The following is an 18442-nucleotide window of genomic DNA, read 5'->3' on the forward strand; positions in this document are numbered from 1 at the left end:
CGGGGAAGCTGCCGTGCTCTTCGGAGTGGAGTCCTCGGTCCGGGGCTCCGGTGCCTATGACGTCATGATGAAGGTCCTGTCTGAACAGACATTTACTTCATCGGAGTCATCTTCTCCTTCCCCCAAGGGACCGCGTTCTGTTTCTGCACCCGCGATCCTGGCCAAGTGTAGAGACCCAATGCCTCAGCCAGCTCCAGAGAGTGTCCCCCTGTTCCTCGGAAGCTTCACCAGATGCCCCCTCTGATGAAGTTCTGAGGAAGAAATTGTGCAAGAGGAGGCACATTGATTCCCCACAGGAATCATTGACATCGGACACTGATTTGGATGAGTCGGAGGGGTCCCCACGGTCCCCCTCTGAGGATGTCTCATTTGCTGACATCCTGGAGATCTTAAAGCAGAGGGGTGATTGGCAGTCACTTGCCCCCACTGAGGACGAATCGGTGTTGCTGAAGGCTTTTGGGGCTCAACCTTCTACCTCCTGGGTGACTCCGCCCTTCGATGAGTTGATGGACCTAATAGCTGGAAGGGCGTGGGAGAGTCCGGACACAGTGGAACCAGTCCCTCGGAGGCAGAATAAATATATCACTGCCCCCCAGGACAAAGCTTATCTCACTAAGGGAGTCCCAGTTGATGCTATGGTGGTAGCGGCAGCCACGAAGAAGGAATTGTCCGAGGCATCTTCCTCTGTCCATCCTCCTAGCAAAGATTCCAGGACTATGGACAGGTATGGGAAGCGCGTTTTCAGTTCAGCGACTTTCTCCATGCGATCGCTGAACTATCTCATGCACTTTACGCGCCTTCAGAGAGACCTCCTTAAGGAGCTGGGAGTTACTCTCCAGGGTAACAGATGCTGCTGTCTCGGAAAAGGTAACGGCACAGCTTAACACCCTAACTTCGATAGTTAACTCTTCCATGAGGCTCATTTCGTATGCGGCCGAAGGTTCGAGTAGGGCTGCAGCCTCAGCGATCGCTCTGCAGAGACGATCCTGGATGTGCCTGTGCTCCTTTGCGGAAGCCTTCAAGTCTTCCTTTGCTAATGCCCCCTTTGATGGTGCCACCCTGTTTGGACCCAAAGTGAAGGAGACTCTCACTCGGTGTGAGCAAGAAGGTAAGACCCTGTCTGCCGTAGGGGTCCGTTTTTCCGCCCTGACTAGACCGTACCCCAAAGGGCAAAGAGGCGGAAAAATATGGTTCCGAAAGTCAGGGATCTTTCCAGTCCACACAGAGTGATGCCCCCTCCAGAGGCAGAGGAGGGGGGAGAAATGGAAGACGCCACCCAGGCGGCAGAGGGGGGTCCGCATAACCAGGGCGACAGGGATAGCACCCCTGGGAAGCCCTTCCAGCACTCCTGAGTGGAGGCCTGACTGTCCTACTCTGGAGGCAGTCGGGGGTCACTTGGCTTTATACCCAGAGGCCTGGCTAAATCTCACTTCAGATTCTTGGGTAAAAAGCATAATAACCAGAGGGTACAACATTCCATTTGTAACCACTCCCCCCGATCAAAAGAGATTTCCAGATGTCCCACCCAATCTGCGAGATCAAGCAGCCATAGAAATAGGAAAGCTGCTCGAAAAAAAGAGTCATCCAACCAGTCCCGGCAGACCAAATAGGATCTGGAACTTACTCAAGGTTCTTTTTAGTTCCAAAGAAAACAGGGGACTGGAGGCCAATATTGGACCTCAGCAAACTCAGCACCTTCGTAAGGAAGGAAAAGTTCCGGATGGTCACGCTACAATCAATCCTTCCCTTTCTGCAGAAGGGCGATTTGGATGTGCTCTATAGATCTCAGGGACGCGTACTACCACATCAAAATGGCCAGGGCATCCAGAGATCACCTGCACTTCCGGCTGGGAGCCAGTCATTTCCAATTTCGAGCTCTGCCCTTTGGTCTCACCTCAGCCTTCAGGGTGTTCATCAAATGCATGGCAGTAGTGGCGTCTCAACTGAGGCGGCTAGGATTCCGGGTGTTTCTGTATCTGGACGTCTGGCTCCTCACCGCCACCACCAAGCATTGTCTTGTGCAAGCCAGGGACTACACGATCAACCTTTGTTCCCGTTTAGGAATCACAATCAACTTAGAAAAATCTGCCTTATCGTCCTCACAGCATATCTCATTCATAGGGGCAGATTTAGATACTACTACAGCCTTGATCAAGCTTCCCCAGACAAGAGTGTCAGCCCTCAGGGATCAGGTCGCTATTCTTCTTCGAAACAAGAGAGTTCCTGCCGTGCAAGTGCTGAAAGCCCTGGGAATCATGGCAGCTACCCTTATTGCAGTTCCTTTGGGCTAGATGCACATGAGGGTCCTCCAGTGGCTGCTCTTCGCACAGTGGTTGTTCCAACAGCTTCCATTGTCACACGACATCTTGATTACAGAATCTTGCAAGCGGGATCTTCGATGGTGGCTGAACAGTCAAGATCTGACGATAGGTCGCCCATTTGTGCTAGCCAGCCCTACAGCCACAATAACCACAGACGCTTCCCTGATGGGGTGGGGGGGACTTTTTCAGGGGAAAACGGTCCAAGGAGAATGGTCCAAGATGGAGTACAATCTGCACATCAATGTCCTGGAGTTGAGAGCAGTGTTTCTAGCGTTGCAACACTTCCACGAATCTCTACCTCTAGGAACAGTGGCAGTTCAGACGGACAATATGTCAGTGGTCTGGTACATAAACAAACAGGGAGGAACCAGGTCTTACCCATTATGCAGAGAGGCCCTGAGAATTTGGCAATGGGCTGTGTCCACCGGATGCTTTTTAATAGCAACGCACATCCCGGGGTCATCCAACGTCATCGTGGACAGGTTGAGCAGAGCCATCCTGTTGCCTCACGAGTGGTCCCGCAAAAGTCAAGTGTCGGAGAGGATTTTCAGCAGATGGGGCCAGCCTTGCTGCGATCTATTTGCATCCCCATTAAATGCCAAATGCAGAAGCTACTTTGCCCTACTCCTCCCTCCGGGGGGTGCCCCCAGGGATGCACTGGTACACGATTGGCCCCCGGGTCTCCTATATGCCTTCCCTCCTGTTCCATTGATACCGAAATTCCTACAGAAAGCCAGGAGTCTGGAAAGGACGATCATTTTAATAGCACCATTCTGGCCTCGACAGATCTGGTTTCCCTTTCTTCGAACTCACCAGATGGAGGAACCGTGGATCCTGGACCCAGTGGTAGACCTGTTGACACACTCGTCGGGAGTTCCTCACCCATCTCTTCAGTCCCTCAAACTGACAGCTTGGCTGCTCCGCTTCCCAGTTTAGCCAGGTCGGATTTTTTGTCTCCAGCAGTGCAACACATTCTAGTTTCTTCCCACAAAGCTTCCACTAGGAAACTGTACAGGAGCAAATGGAAACGTTTCGCGTGTTGGGCATCAGGGCAAGGTATAGATCCCTTGGTGGCCCCAATACACAAAATCTTGGATTTTTTATCTACACTCTTTCACGAAGGGGCTTCTACGTCCACAATAAGAGTGCAGTTAGCTGCCATATCTAACTTTCATGTAGGTGAAGGGGGCTCTACACTTATGTCTCACAGGCTTTGTAGAGCTTTCATGAAGGGTACCTTTTGTTACCACCCTTCGAACCAGCGTCAACGTGTTTACTTAAATACTTGTCATGGAAGACTCTTTTTCTTATTGCTGTCACTTCAGCTCATAGGATATCAGAGCTACAGGCCTTGTCGATTAGGCCCTCATACATGGTTTTTCATCCAGACAGTCACCTTACGTACTAATCCATCATTTCTCCCGAAGGTATGGTCAATGCTTAATATTAATCAATCTATTGAGCTTCACACCTTTTTCAAAAACCATTCTAACAAGTTGGAATATATGCTGCACAAATTGGATGTACATAGACAGCTGAGATTTTATTTGGACAGAACAAGGGAATGCAGGAAATCAGATCAGCTCTTTGTTTCCTTCGCTGATAATAAGAAAGGGATGGCAGTAACAAAATGCACGTTATCCAAATGGCTTTCAGACTGCATACATACTTTCAAACAACCACTTCCGTTCAAACCTAAGGCTCATTCTACTAGGGCGGTTTCTACTTCTCTAGCCCATGCCGCTCGTCTACCATTGGATACTATTTGTGCGGCGGCGACATGGGCAAAGCCTCATACGTTTATTACTCACTACAAAGTAGATAGGACCTCCAAGGACAGGGCTTCCTTTGGTTCCACTGTTCTCAGGAAAGTTCTTCCTTGAGCCACCCAGGGTAACGGAGCTAGGGACGCTACCCGTGTGTAAGAACAAACAGCGAGATCGAACAATTTCACATAAAGAAGTTATGTTCTTACCATAACGTTCCATGTGAATTGTTCATCTCGCCTTTGTTCTTACATTCCCTCCCTCCTTCCCCCGCCGCGTTCTGGAAGAACTGGTACGACTAGTGTCTGGTTGGTCTTCGCTGGGTTATCTAACACTACCTGTTTATTAGTAGGTGACACATTAGGTGTACACCTGTCTGTATTTAGTTTATATGGTTTAGGTTCAGGTGTATGGTTGCGTGAGCATTAGATGCAGTGGTTGGTAGTGCGTTCTGGTTTCTTGCAAACTAGGTCTGAGGGATAACAGCGGAGGATCATGGGTTATGGACTGTGCCTCGAGTTTCTCTGAGATGCAGAGCTTATGATGCAGCCGACTCGGAGCCGAGGATTGGCTCCGAAACCGTGTATAAGAACAAAGGCGAGATGAACAATTCACATGGAACATTATGGTAAGAACATAACTTCTTTTTCTAGATTATTTAACAGAAATGCTCCACAAGGGCCTATCTTCCTTATTGATTAAGATTCATGCCTTAGCCATATCAGCACATTGCAGTACTGAGCCACCCCTCTTCTAACTACTAAAACAATTCCTTAGAGGGGCCAAAAATTTAAGACCTCCCAGGAGAGCTCCCACTCCAGCCTGGGACTACTCTTCCCACCTTTGAACCAGCTGCTACAGCAGAGTTGAAATTTCTTTCTTGGAAAACCGCTTTACTTCTAGCCATCACTTCTGCAAGAAGAGTGTCTGTACTGCAGGCCCTTATGGCAGTAGAACCCTTCATTATCTTCCATGCAGACAGGGTTTCCCTCAGGACTAATCCATTTATGCCCAAGATGGTATCTAGTGTGTCTCTGAACCAGTCCATTCATTTGCCTACCTTTTTCCCTAATCCCCAGAATAAAGGGGAAAGGATATTGCATTCCCTGGATGTGTATGGACAACTTAGATTCTATCTGGACAGGACTAAGCCTGTCAGGAAATCTGACCAGCTGCTAGTCAGCTTTGCTGCAGGGGCAGAGGGGAAGGCCATTTCAAAGCAAACCATTTCCAAATGGATAGCACATGGTATCCATTTCTGCTACAAGCACCATGGAAAACCGACCCCACGGGGGATAAGAACGCATTCCACCAGGGCTGCAACTACCTCTACTGCTTTTCTCAGAGGAGTCCCTACCAGGGACATCCTGGAAGCTGCAACCTGGAGCTCTGTACATACTTTCACCAAGCATTACCACTTGCCTATCTTTTCTAAATCTAGAGCTGGATTTGCCACAGCAGTCTTACAGGGCCTCATTGCTAGCCCTAATGCTCCTTAACTGTCTCCACCCTTTCTTAGCTTTGGGAATCAACCCAAATGTGATGACTGCAACAGTGAAACATGAAGAACATAGTACAGTTGTGTACACGTACCATAAATGTAGATGTTCAAGTGTATTCACTGTTGCAGTCCTGGTTACCCTCCCTCCAGCCCCCTGACTTCTCTTTACTTTTATCTATCTTTTTTGTTTGGCATACTTTATATCATGTGTATTTGCTTTTTGCTGGGGGGGGGGGGTTCCATACCATGTAATTGCTTCCTATTGTGGGGGCACCTGACATCTGGGGCAAAAAAAACTGATGTAATGGTGTCGGCTGCATGTTTTATACCCTTGACAACCTGACGTCATGGAAAAAGCGACAGCATCCGACACAGAAATCCCAAGACTCTGGTATTCAGGCTGGCTGAGAGCTACCTGCAGGCAGATAACCTAAATGTGAAGACTGCAACAGTGAATACACTCGAACATCTACATTTATGGTAAGTGTACACAACTGTACTTTATGCAGTATTTTGTATGCTGTACTGATTATTCCTTTTTTATCAGCAGCTTATGTTCTAGATTCTACTAAAACGTCTACCAGTGCTGGTCTTTTGCTTAGGATTCCTCTATTTCTTTCTCTTTGTCTAGACTCTGCCTTCCCTATTAAGGACTGATATCAGTCTCAAGCTTGCAAACAAAGGACTAGGATTAGATAAAACTAAAAAAATAAAAATAAAAAATAACGTACAGGTCCACTAAATTCAAGATGATGACGTTAAAGGAGCCAATACACCTTAAGAAGTACTATACTGCTCTAATGCACATTTTCAAGTCAGACAGTCAAACAAACGGTAAAAAAAAGCCTTCTAGAAGGGTTTCACAAAAAGAAAAATACAAATTAAGGATACTGTCAAGTACCAGAACAGGATCTACTGTGGCGTGATGAGTAGCATGGTGATCCTCTGCTCCTCTTAGATGAGTAACTGCAGCTTCTGCTGGCACTTCTACTTCAACTAATACTTCAACCTCTGCTGGTTGACCTAGATCTTCCATAACTTGGGTTTCTTGGGTCGTCAGCTGTGAAATGGATGAAATATTTTCTCCCTCATGAGATCTAAATTTAGCGTTAGCCAGTTTTTGAACTGTATAGGTCATATCTTCTTTCTGAACAAGTTCCATGACTCCTGTACCGTCTCAGTAACTTCAGCATAACATGCATCATAAGCATTCCATGACTCTAGTACCATCTCAGTAACTTCAGCATAATGTACATCACCTGCTTCATGCTTGTGATCCTTCAAATACTGCCAGATTCCACTAGAAGTAAGCCTGAAATTACTACCCAATGCTCTGAATGCCTGGATGGTGGTCCATATCGTCCTCTTCTCAATCCACCACCACCTCCTGGACCTGCACCCCTTCCAGTATTTTTTCCAGTTCTTGGAAACTCAGCTCGTAATCTGTAGCTGTCATAACTGTAACCGTCACGACCATACAGAGCATCTTCTGCATCCTTGGATTCTCATACTCAACAAAAGATAAGAGTGGACCACCTCTGAGGTGTTTCAGGTCAATATCTTGGATTACTCCATATTTGTGAAACACATCTTCGTTGTCCTTGCTATGGATATTGGGGGAAGCTTTCCGACGTATATTTGGAAGTCATTATTATCTGCCAAACCTTTGATTGCACCATTAGACATTTCTAATTATCGCTCCAAAACACACTGAATAAACAATTATTGTTTTTCATGTTAACGTTGACTCATCAGTTCGGATAGTTGTATTTTATGAGGTATCATGCTCCCAGGCAGAGGGCGAATCATTTAATTCATTCAGCATTAACATGAGCTTTCACATGAAAGGTAAATATGGCCTACAGCATTTTCTTTCTTGAGGCACTTATCATAGCTTGAGACTTTTTGTATTTGTGCGATTTGTGGGATTTTCAGACATTAGCCATTGTCCAAAATTCCAAACTTCCAGTTTTTGGCCACATAGTTTAATTTTTCAGACTGTCCTTCTGACTTGCCTCTGTGTGTTGTGTGGTTTGTGCATTTGTGTATACATTGACACATTTTTGTGCCTGTGTGTATATACATAATACATTATTTGAAATATGTAATCATGAGCGGACAGGTGATCCACTGTGGCGACCCCTAACTGGGAAAAGCCGAAAGAAGAAGATGATTATTTGAAATATGTATATTTATATTAATACATATATACTGTGTGTGTTTATATGTATTTTGTAATATATATATATATATATATATATATATATATATATATATTTTTTTGTGTATCTATCTATATATATATATATATATATATATATATATATATATATATATATGGGTCTACTTCTAATCACCGACACGCCGATTCCCCGACACAAAACTCACCGACGCCAAATAACCGACAACACACAAACCCGACAACGCAAAACACCGAACACCAAATCACCGACACACGGAACGTAAACAACACGCGACACTACATACCATACACACTAGCCCTGACCCAAACCCTAACCCTAAGGTCCGACACTATCGCACACTTCACCTACCTGCACCCTAACCCTAACTCACTTACACACCCCTAGCCCAAGCTCCGACACTAACGCATACATCACCTACCTGCACCCTAACCCTAACTCACTTACACAACCCTAGCCCAAGCTCCGACACTAACGTACACATCACCTACCTGCACCCTAACCCTAACTCACTTACACACCCCTAGCCCAAGCTCCGACACTAACGTACACATCACCTACCTGCACCCTAACCCTAACTCACTTACCTGACCACTCCTACCTCCGTCACTGTCGCACACTTACCGGGTCGCGATCGCAGATTACCCTTGTCGGTCTTTCCACTGTCGGCGAATCACCCTGTCGGTATAATGCATCTGTCGGTCATCTGGCCGGTGATTTCAGCCGGGAATCGGCATTTCGGTCTTTTGAATGGGACCCATATATATATATATATATATATATATATATTTATATATATAAAATATATATGGGTGTGTGTTTTTTTTTATATATATATATATATATATATATATCTCATCTTCTTTCGGCTGTTCCCGTTAGGGGTCGCCACAGCGGATCATCTGTTTCCATTTCTTCCTGTCCTCTGCATCTTGCTGTGTCACACCAACCACCTGCATGTCCCCTCTCACCACATCCATAAACCTTATCTTAGGCCTTCCTCTTTTCCTATTACCTGGTAGCTTCATCCTTATATGTATATATATCTATACACACACACACATACGCACACACACACACTGAAACAAATCTGTGTGTGTGTGTGTGTGTGTGTGTGTGTGTGTATAAACTCAAAAGATAACACAAAAGAAAGTGTACAGAGTAAAACAAAACAAAAAATATAGAACAATGTCAGAGTCCGATGAACACCTTATTATTAAAAAAAAGAGCTTTTAGGCTTCCAATATCTTGGCTCATTGAGGAGCAGCAGATTCACAAAGCTCCAAGCTGAGCAAATAAAGGATTGTTAAAAGCCAAAGTAGTGTTTTTTATTGCAGCAGGGCATCAAACTCGTGGAAGTCAGCAAAGGAAAAAGAAAAAAGCATAGGAGAAGCAAAAAAATAAGTAAAAAAAGAGTGAACATTGGGAATGGGGGAGGGGAGGTAAAGAGGAACCAGTCAAATTAGCAGACATTTGGAATGAGCTGAAGGACCTGAAGCGAGCATTAAATGATAAATTAGCAATGCAGGAAAATGTATCAGTGCTACAGAAACTGGTGGAGAATAATATTACCACCCTCTCACCCCCTAAAGGGCCCATATCTGTACAGGAAGAATGCAGAGTCCCTGTAAACACAACTACGCAGGTAAAAGCTGCACTCTCTAAAGCCAAAAACACAGCATCCATGGGAATTGACAACATCCCAGGCTGCGTTTTACACAAACTCCAGAATGAACTGGCTCCCCACCTAAGCACCATGTTCAATCATAGCCTCACGTCAGGCTTTGTGCCCACTGAATGGCGCACAGCAACAGTTATCCCACTCCACAAAGAGGGAGCCACCACTGATCCCGGGAACTATCGCCCTATTAGCCTGGTCTGTAAGACCATGGAACGTATCATCATGGAACTCATAAATAAAGACACTGGTAACCTCAAAACTCTGGACCCCACCCAGTTCGGGTTTGTGAAAGGCAGATCATGCCTCCTGAACCTGATCGACTTCTTTGAGGCAGTCACCAAAGCCATAGATGAGGGTAAGGGTAAGGTGATTCACACAGCCTGTCTTGACCTCGCTAAGGCTTTTGACACCATCCCCCATTCTGGAATTATAGCTAAACTCACTAAACTAGGTATAAATCCCTACGTCACAAGATGGGTTGCCACCTGGCTCACTGACAGAACTCACACTGTAAACGTTGCAGGCTCCAAATCTGACGTCAAACCAGTGACAAGTGGAGTACCACAGGGTTCAGTCCTGGGACCTCTCCTGGTTGCTATCTACTTCTCTGAAGTACAGGCTTACACAGGAGGCCTCTGGCTAACTAAGTTCACAGATGACTGCAAACTAGGAGCCATAGTCGAGTCCCCAAATGATGTAGACATCCTAAAGAAGTGCCTCACTGAGACAGATGCCTGGTGTCAGAGGCATGGCCTCCAGCTCAATGCCAAAAAGTGCATTGTCATCCCCTTTGGTAAAAGCTCTGTACCCATGAACTACCATATAGGCGGCAGTCTACTTAACACCGAATGTGTGATAAGAGACCTTAGGACCCAGGTGGACAGTAGTCTCTCCTTTGATAATCACATCGCCACAGTTGTCAGGAAATCCTTCTACGTGGCACACCTCATCACAAAAGGGTTCTCATCCAGGAAAAAAGAGGTCATTGTTCCCCTCTATTCGACACTCATTAGACCCATTATAGAGTACAATGCCTCTGTTGGAATGTACCTCACAAGACATCTGCAGCAGCTAGAAAGGCCACATCAGTACTTCACAAAGAGGATTACTGGCCTCAAACAGATGCCCTACGTTGACCGTCTCAAAAACTCCAGCTTTACTCCTTAGCTTATCACCTACTCCAAGGTGATCTCTGCTTAACATATAAAGCTATGTCAAACCCAGAGCTGTTGGACATGCTACACCTAAAGAAATCCCAATCCCTCCGAGCTGCATGCTCTAGGGACCTAAACCTTGTCACCACAATAAACAGGACATGCTGGAGGGATAGATTCCTGTCCCAGAGACTTCCCATGCTCTGGAACAAGCTACTCATCTATGTCAAGCAAAGTTCCTCATTAGCACTCATCTTGATGAGTGGATGGGAAATAGGAAATACACCCCGGGGATCACTTCTGTGTCTCTGTTCGACAGAGGCACATGAAAGTAATTTTCTTGGGTGGCATAAGCCAGGGAACCTTGTTGGCTAGGCTTACTTAAACCCTTGGGCCAATAGTCTAGTAACTACCTGTGAACCTATAAAATCAAAAAACTGTGGTGGCTGAAGAGAGAATGGATTGTATGTATAAAAAGTTGGTGGATCTTGAGGACAGGGTCAGGAGGAAGAATTTAAAGATACTGGTTAACCAGAGAAGATGGAAAGGCAGGGTTGTAGGGAACTAGTGGCAGAGTTGCTAACCAGGTCAATCCACATTTCAGAGAAGCAGGTGAAATCCATAAGGGCACATAGGACCTCATGGTGCCTGGGAACTGAAGTGAGCAGGAAACTCAGACTACTAGTAGAGTGTAAACATTTCAACTGAAAGAGATCATTTTAAATGCAGTGTGGAAGCTAGGAAAGTCACTGATGGTGTTCATAGACCAAGATGTTTTAGCTCGATTTGAGCAGAAAAAGGAATGCTTTTGTGATGGATATTAAGGCTTGCAAAGACAGAGAACTATTCCTATAATGTGCGTTGAGGTCATTTACTGATCCTAAAGAAGCACTTTACTTCTTACAAAAGCTGGTAAATCAACAGAAAGGAGAGAATGTAGTGAATGGACAGCAAAGAACTGAACAGGGAGAATAGGAGAACAAAACTTAAAGTAATATGCATCAAAGTAGGGATTTTTTTAAACTATTCAAGAGACTACATGTACATGTGTATAACACCACCTTACGGACCTTTGCCTGCAGCTGACAGAAACCCTTGATGTACTACTTGATGGTGTAGATGCTAGTGCTTATTCACTTTATCTAGTGCACATGATAACATCCTTAGTACACATGCTTACAAGTGCATCCATGTTACCCAAAATGATGAATGTATTGAAATAGATCAAAGAACAAGTGCCTGTGCTTACATCCTGGAACATGATATGACACCACTTTTGCATTGTAAACTTGAAATTCAGGATGACAGTGGGCCTTCACTGTACTTCAAGGATGCAACAAAGTCAAAACTTAAAAGTAATATTCAACAATGCAGGGATTTTTTCCCACTATTTAAGAGATGACAATGACTGAAAAGGATGAGCTAATCAAAGAGGCATACAGATGTGCTGAAGGAAGATAAATATGAGCAAAAGAAAATGCTATATTAATATGCAACCATGGGTTTGTTAATTAATTTGAGTGATTATTTGTTCTTTTGGTTCTGAGCCCTTGATTAAGAATGTTGAGTCCCACAATCCTGCCTCTGAGAGAACTTAAAAATGAACTCTGCTGCAGTGTGGATAAAGCAGCACTTATAAACAAATGTGAATGGCTGCTTTAATTTCTGTGATAAGGGAGCCATAGCTTTGTGCAGCTGGTTGGTTGTTGTATCCTGGACAATATACAGTCCAGGTAGCCAAAAGGATACTGCAGAAGTAAAGAATTTGAACATATTCTGATGTCCTTCAAGGATGCATCTGCAGTCATAACAAATGGGTTGTCCTGTCGTCAGGCAGCCCTTCGGTCGGCCGGATTCCAAAGTCTGGGTCCGCTCGCTGATGTCGCACTTCACCCGACGTCATCTCTGCTGGTCTTCGGTATAAAGGCATCAGCCGACGCCATTTTCCTCAGTCTTTCTTGCGCTGGCGCAAGCAGAAGCTGTTCGCAAGTGCCGGTCGGTCAGATCCAGAGATTACTACTACCGAATACTACTCAAGACTTCTAAAAGCTAAGTACCCCGTTGGGGACTCTTTCTTGCCACAGCCGATGTCAGAAAAAGTAAATAATTGTTTAACTTGTGGGAAACAAATACCTCATAAAGATTTCCACTCTTACTGCCTACCTTGTTTAGGCCCAGACCACGACGTAGCAGCCTGTTTAGCCTGTGCTTCCTTCAACCGACAACGCTTAGGCATCGGGTCGGAGTTTGCTGAACAGTTTTTCGGCTCAGATTTTGCGTACATTATGCCGTCGGATCCTCCGACTACCCAAATTGTTAAAAAACGCAAAGAAAAAGACCGACACTCGCGGTCCGCGGTTTCGGCCGAAACCACGGTTAAGCAAGCCGCGAGTGTCTCGGTTTCGGCCAAAACCGAGAAAACGGGTCAATCTTCAGCCGAATCCATGACTACTACTGAGGCTCCTGCTACCTTAGTTGAATCGGCCTCTGAAGTTTTGCCTACTACTGTGGTTCCTAGTGAATTATCAGACACCATCCCTTTGGATCTCTCTACCCCAGCACGTGGTGCTGCTAGGCCTCCTGCAGCCATGTCTATAAAGGCCTTTGCCAGGGCTAAAGCAGCCAAAACTGTTAAATCAGGGCCTGTTAAGCCCCCCTCACACAGGCCCACTTCTAGTTCACAAATGCTTACTCTGGCAGAGGATTTAATCTCCTTAATTAGGGGATCCCAATCTCACCCAGACAGGGCCTCTCAGCATCCAGAAAAGAGACCTAGAGCAGAGCCCCCCGAGCCAGTGTCCTCTGATGATTCTTCGGATAACTCAGACATTACAGATCAGCCAGAGGCTCCTTTTTCTACTTATGAAGATTCCGATGCTGAAGAATCCATTCCATCTGCCTCTCCTCCAGAGGAATTTTCCTTTGGGGAAACCTTACATGCCATGAGAGAACAATTCCAATGGCAGGGACAAGATTTCTCAGATTCAAGAAAAAGGCTTAGAACCTTTCTGCACTTACCACAACATAGGCCCTTAGCTATACCTCCAGTTCTGCCTGTTGTGGATGATGCATTTAATGATGTTTGCACTGCTCCTGATACTTTACCTCCAGCCCCTGCCAAACCAGATAGATTTTACAGGGTGCCAGACACTCATCATCACCTATACAAGGCCCCACTTGCAGATCCTGATACTATATCCCAGGGGCCTAAGGCAGTAGCTTCGACCTCAGCAAAAAACCCTCTCCCTTCTGAAAGGGAATCCAGGTCCTTAGAGAGATGGGGCAAAAAAGTTTACACCTCTGCTACTCTCTCAGCTAGAGCTTTAAACTGTCAGTTTCATATGATCCAATACCAAGAGTTTATGCTTGATCAGTTAACTAAGCAGCTGTCCTCTGATGACTCCTTAGATAAGAAATATGTTTTAGAAATGGTGAATAACATTCAGCAGGTTAGTAACCATTCTTTAAAATGTGGCTATGATGCACTGGAGGCTTCATTTAGATCAGCCACGACTGGCACAGTGATAAGAAGGCATGCATGGTTGAAAGAACAGGTCTTGCCGGATCATGTTAAAGCAAAGTTGTTAGATGCTCCTATGGATAAGGCCAGTCTATTTGGTACCCCTGCTCAGCAAGTAATGAAGAAAATGGAAGAGAAGGTAAAATCTGTACAAACAGTTAAGGATTTCTTACAGGTTCAGCCCCCAAGGTTTAGCAGGAACTGGCCTGCCAAAAATTGGTCCTTTCCAGACTCCTCAAAATCTCAAAGAGGCAGGAATAGACGCTCTAGAGGCAGAAATCAATCCAGAGGAGGTGCCTACAGAGGACGCCAGTGGCAAGGCAATAACCAGCGAGGCACAGACACAACCACTGCCACTGCAACAGGACAATCACAGTGACTTGGCTCTGACACCGCCTACCAGGGAGCAAATAGCAGCACCTTTAGGTGGAAAGTTAGCCTTATTTTCGAAAAAGTGGCACTATATCACAAAAGACAAGTGGATTTTGCAAACCATAGACCAAGGCTACAGGTTCCACTTCCACACCTTACCAGTAAAAAGAGGAATGCCAAACCTACCTCCAATTCAAAAAACAGAAGCTCTAAAGCAGATAGCTCAATTAACAAACATGAGAGCTGTGGAAAGAGTACCAATAACAGAACAGGGCAAAGGATTCTACTCCAGACTCTTCCTAGTACCAAGAAAAGAGAAAAGTTGGAGACCTATTCTCAACCTGTCCGTCTTAAACACATACATCATTGTCCCAAAATTCAAAATGCTGACCCTACAGCAACTTCTTCCCATGCTGGGCAAGGAGTGTTGGCTGGTAACTCTAGATCTCAAGGAGGCATACCTGCACGCCCCCATACGACCAAATTGCAGAAGATACCTCAGATTTCTTGCAGGATCAGAGCATTATCAATTCTCAGCATTGCCCTTTGGCTTATCTACTGCGCCCAGAGTATTCACAAAATGCCTGGCATTAGTAATCGCTCATTGCAGGCTACAGGGAATCCAAATTTATCCATACCTGGACGACTGCCTGTTACAAGTGGACAACAAAAGCAAGCTGACAACAGATTTACAAAGAGTCATTTGCTTACTACAAGCCCTGGGATACACAGTCAATTTAAAAAAGTCAAGACTGATACCATCCCAGACAAGAACTTTCTTGGGTGCGGAATTGGACACAGTAAAACAAATGGCATTCCTAACTGCAGAAAAACAAGAACAACTCCCTCTTTACTTCTTGGCATTAACAAAGCAGAACAAACTAACAGCAAGAAAAGTACTGCAGGCCTTGGGCTTCATGGCATCATGCATAACCCTGGTCCCCCATGCCAGACTGCATATGAGAAAGCTACAGTGGTACCTAAAGAATTTATGGTCTCAACACAGGCACAGCTTAGAAACCGAAATCCCACTAATCCCATGCCTGAAACAAGAATTCCTATGGTGGGCTCAAGCATGCCAGTCAAACCCAGGCTTGCCCTTCCACAACTTTCAAGCAAACCAAACCATCACAACGGACGCCTCAGACCTAGGCTGGGGGGCGCACATGTTAGACAAATGCATACAAGGATTGTGGACTCCAGACCAGCTGCACCTGCACATAAACCAAAAAGAAATGCTGGCAGTAAAACTAGCAATCCAGAAATTCAGACCATTCCTCAAAGAAGGCCATTTAATGATAAGGACAGACAACACCACAGTCATGTGGTACATCAACAAACAGGGAGGCACTCATTCATACCCCCTATGCAGAATGACTCTGGACCTTTGGAATATGGCTCTGAGCTACAACATCCAGTTACAGGCAATATTTGTGCCGGGAAAAGAAAACACCCTAGCAGACATGTTAAGCAGAACCACCTCGGATGCTCACGAATGGATGCTACACCCGGACATCTTCAAGGCCATCACAAAGAAATGGGGAATGCCACAAATAGACCTATTCGCATCCCCAGTCAATCACCAGCTCATAGAATTCTGCACAAGGACATACCACCCACTTGCATGGAAGGTGGACTCTCTATCCTTCAGTTGGAAAGGCCTGACAGCATATGCATTTCCACCTCTTCCTTTGATGCACAAGGTACTACTGAAAATCAAAGAGGAACATCCAAGGATAATTCTGATAGCTCTGAATTGGCCAAGACAACACTGGTATCCATTGCTGAGGAGCATGTCTCAGGGGAGAATGTGGTCAATACCCCTGATGCCTTTGATGTTAACTCAGAACAACTACAACATCATGCACCCAAACCTAAAAACCTTGCAACTGACTGCCTGGAACATCACATAACAGCAACTAACCCAGACTTATCCCAAAGGGTTAAAGACATTATCCTTGAAGCCCGCAGACCTTCAACAAGAAGGAACTATGCAGGAAAATGGAAAAGGTTTGTCATTTGGAGTACTGAAAGAGGAAAAGATGTGTCGAACATAGATATTGCTAACATCCTGGAGTACTTGGCAGAGCTTCTACATACAGGCCTGTCCTATTCCTCCATCAAGATACATGCATCAGCTATTTCCGCAGAATACAGCTTCGATCCACCTGTCTTTTCGCATCCTCTACTCAGGCAGTTCCTCAGAGGGATCAAGAATGTAAAACCTCCTAGGAAACCACCATTACCAGCATGGGACTTGAACTTTGTGCTAGAAAAATTGACACACCATTTGAACCAGCAGCAACAGCAGATCTTCAACACCTATCATGGAAAACTGCTTTCCTACTGGCAATCACTTCAGCAAGGAGGGTTTCGGAACTACAGGCCTTAATGGCAGTACAACCCTTCCTAATCTTCCATCAAGATAGAGTGTCCATGAGAACTAATCCTACATTTATGCCTAAGGTGGTATCCAGAGTGTCTTTAAACCAGGCAATCCACCTACCTACCTTCTTTCCCAATCCACAGAACAGGGGGGAAAGACTGCTGCATACCTTGGATGTGCATAGACAGTTACGCTACTACCTGGACAGAACCAAAAGTAACAGAAAAACTGACCAGCTTTTAGTAGCCTATGCAACAGGAAGGGAAGGAAAAGCAATTTCCAAACAGACAATCTCCAAATGGATAGGAAATTGCATAAGATTCTGTTACTCCTACCATGGAAAACCAATTCCACAGAACATAAGACCTCATTCTACAAGGGCTACAGCCACTACCACAGCTTTCTTACGAGGAGTGGCAACCAAGGACATTATTGAGGCGGCTACTTGGACCTCTGTGCATACATTTGCCAAGCATTATAATTTACCTCTGTACTCTAGATCCTGAGCAGGGTTCGCCACTGCTATATTGCAAGGGATCCTAACTACACCATAATTCTTCTTCCTCCTCCCCTAGTTTGGCTATGGTATTCTACCCATTTGTTATGACTGCAGATGCATCCTTGAAGGACATAGTACAGTTTTGTACCTACCATAAATGTAGATGTCCGAACAGGATAGCATCTGCAGTCAGGATTACCCACCCTCCTTCCCCTCTGTGGTACTCCTAGGGTATTTACCCTCCTAATAGCTAGCTGGGGGGGAGTCTCTTATGGTGTATTTGTTTGTATATATGTACATACATGCTTATTTTTTGTGTTTGCATTCTACTTTTTTGGGAACATTGGCATTTATCCAAAATTTAGCTTTCCAAGAGGGCAACTGGCATCTGGGGCAAGAAACACTGAGGAAAATGGCGTCGGGTGATGCCTTTATACCCGAAGACCAGCAGAGATGACGTCGGGTGAAGTGCGACATCAACCGAAGCCGGACCCAGACTTTGGAATCCGGCCGACCGAAGGGCTGCCTGACGACAGGACAACCCATTTGTTATGACTGCAGATGCTATCCTGTTCGGACATCTACATTTATGGTAGGTACAAAACTGTACTTTATGGTATGTGCAATTTACACAACTATACATGTTCATCGTGTCTCACTGTTGCAGTTATTACACTTGGGTTATCCTGCTGGCAGGCTACCCGCAGTCGGCCTGAATTCCAAAGTCTTGGTCCGGTGTCGGTTGCTGTCGCCTCTTCCCTGACGTCAGTGCGCCAGGGGTATAAAAGATGCAGCCGACGCCATTTTCTTCAGTCTTTCTTGCCAAGCGGTGCCCGAAGCAAAAGCAGTTTGCAAGTGTCGGTCGGCCGACTCCTGAGATTTTCGAAATTGAATTTCAGATCCGAAGTCTTCTATAAAGCTAAGTACCCCGTTGGGGAAACTTTTTTCTTGCTCCAGACCAATGTCAGAAAAAGTTAACAGTTGTATTTCTTGTGGGAAGCAAATACCTCATAAGGATTTTCACTCTTACTGTATTCCTTG

At 45.3% G+C, this 18442-nt stretch overlaps 1 protein-coding gene and 1 pseudogene across 1 annotated transcript in view; one reads left to right on the top strand and one right to left on the bottom strand.

The window, feature by feature from the left end:
* The window catches only part of ESF1 (ESF1 nucleolar pre-rRNA processing protein homolog), a 1041566-nt gene that overhangs the window by 331313 nt on the left and 691811 nt on the right, over positions 1 to 18442 (top strand). The window lies entirely within an intron of this gene.
* Positions 6482 to 7274, bottom strand: LOC122789014 (annotated as a pseudogene).

This window comes from Protopterus annectens, chromosome 1.part2 (assembly GCF_019279795.1).
Source record: "Protopterus annectens isolate FY-2018-M chromosome 1.part2, PAN1.0, whole genome shotgun sequence".
In the NCBI taxonomy this organism is placed as follows: domain Eukaryota; kingdom Metazoa; phylum Chordata; order Ceratodontiformes; family Protopteridae; genus Protopterus; species Protopterus annectens.